General features: G+C 47.2%; 1 non-coding gene across 1 annotated transcript; it reads left to right on the top strand.

Moving 5' to 3' along the window:
- Positions 1-359: 359 nt before the first annotated feature.
- Trnai-uau (transfer RNA isoleucine (anticodon UAU)) lies at positions 360-434 on the top strand. Its single transcript has one exon. It is a non-coding gene; the product is annotated as a tRNA-Ile (tRNA).
- The last annotated feature ends 1,606 nt before the right edge of the window (positions 435-2,040 follow it).

Raw genomic sequence — 2,040 nt, 5'->3', positions numbered from 1 at the left:
TTTCTGTTTTGCTTTTTTTAAAGTTTATCTTTTTGGAGGAAACTGCGTTTTCTAGCTCTGCCGCGCTGGGTAGCCGAAAGATACTCTTAGCAGTGCCAGTTGTGTTGACAGTTCGAGCGGAGCGGTCTATTGCCCGACGGATTTGCAGCAGTATACAGTTCTGACAATACCGACCATGACCTTGTTCTTCTGTGTGGATGCACACATATTCCCCGAACTCTTTCGGGACTTGGTAAGAATGTCTAATGAGTGTCTTGGGGTGGGACACTACGAACGTGGTGCGTGGACATATAAGGTGAAAATGTGGGTCTCACGGGAGGCGTGCGCGAGATAGTTCCTGCAGTCGCGCTAACGTCTGTGCCCTCGGTGGCTCAGATGGATAGAGCGTCTGCCATATAAGCAGGAGATCCCGGGTTCGAGTCCCGGTCGGGGCACACATTTCCACCTGTCCCCGTTGATATATATCAACGCCCGTCAGCAGCTGAAGGTACTAATATAATTCAAATTTGTAGCAGTTCTGAAGCGAATGCCGTGAAGTGTTTCCTTCAGTTTAGAAATCGAGTTGAACTCACGAGGGCTTAAGTCGGGGAGTGCAGTAGATGGTATAGCACTTAGCAGCCCCATCAGTCAAACAAATCCGTAACAGCTTGCACTGTACGTGCTTGAGCATTGTCCCGCAAAATGATGGTCAGGTCCTGCAAAAAGTGTCATCACTTCTGTCTCTACGCTGTTCAGTTTTGGAACACAACCTACGACATTGATTTAAATCAATGTGGAAAGTTGAAAATTTGTGCCAGACCGGGAGTCCAACCCGTTTAATAGGAAGATGCACTGACCACTGCACCATCCGGACACAGTGGTCGTGGCAACCGCACAGACTACCCTAGCACGCCTCCCGTCAGACCCAAATTCTCTGCTTATCTAGACACTGCTAATGTGGTGGCCCTTATCTATATTACTCGCGCCATTTCGTCGATTCCCGTAAGAGCTCGAGCGTGATGTGTGTGTGGTGTCACCGCCAGACGCCACACTTGCTAGGTGGTAGCCTTTAAATCGGCCGCGGTCCGTTAGTATACATCGGACCCGCGTGTCGCCACTATCAGTGATTGCAGACCGAGCGCCGCCACACGGCAGGTCTAATCTAGAGAGACTCCCTAGCACTCACCCCAGTTGTACAGCTGACTTTGCTAGCGATGGTTCACTGACTACATACGCTCTCATTTGCAGAGACTACAGTTTAGCATAGCCTTCAGATACGTCATTTGCGACGACCTAGCAAGGCGCCATATTCAGTTACTATATGTCTTCTGAACAGATAATATTGCGAATCATGTACCGTCAGGGGCGACGTTCGTCATTAATGGATTAAAACTAAGTATCAGACTAATTACGTCCGCTTTCTGAATTCTCATTCCTTGTCATGTTCCAGACCTCACGTCAGTATAGTTCTTCCCTCCTCACGTCAGCTTGCGTGAGCTAAAACGTGTTACAGGATCATTTAGTAATCGCGAAAGCGTTACGGAGATGATAGATAAACTCCAGTGGAAGACTGCAGGAGAGACGCTCAGTAGCTCGGTACAGGCTTTTGTTAAAGTTTCGAGAACATACCTTCACCGAAGAGTCAAGCAGTATATTGCTCCCTCCTACGTATATCTCGGGAAGAGACCATGAGGATAAAATCAGAGAGACTAGAGCCCACATAGAGGCATACCGACAATCCTTCTTTCCACGAACAATACGAGACTGGAATAGAAGGGAGAACTGATAGAAGTACTCAAGGTACCCTCCGCCACACACCGTCAGGTGGCTTGCGGAGTATGGATGTAGATGTAGATGCATTTCGGCCTCCATTTGTAACACGGTGTTGGCTCTTCTGCTAACACAAAAATGTGCATTTCCAATGAAGTGATCAGTTGATCGTCCTCACCTCAGTTACATATGTGGTGTCTGTTCTTTAGGACATGTCCAAGAAATTAATTACATTAGCTACTAGTAGGCACTGATTTAAATCAATAGAGAAAGTTGAAAGTTTAATTTAAA

This window comes from Schistocerca cancellata, chromosome 9 (genome assembly GCF_023864275.1).
Source record: "Schistocerca cancellata isolate TAMUIC-IGC-003103 chromosome 9, iqSchCanc2.1, whole genome shotgun sequence".
NCBI classification, from domain to species: domain Eukaryota; kingdom Metazoa; phylum Arthropoda; class Insecta; order Orthoptera; family Acrididae; genus Schistocerca; species Schistocerca cancellata.
This window is presented reverse-complemented; position numbering and strand designations above follow the sequence as displayed.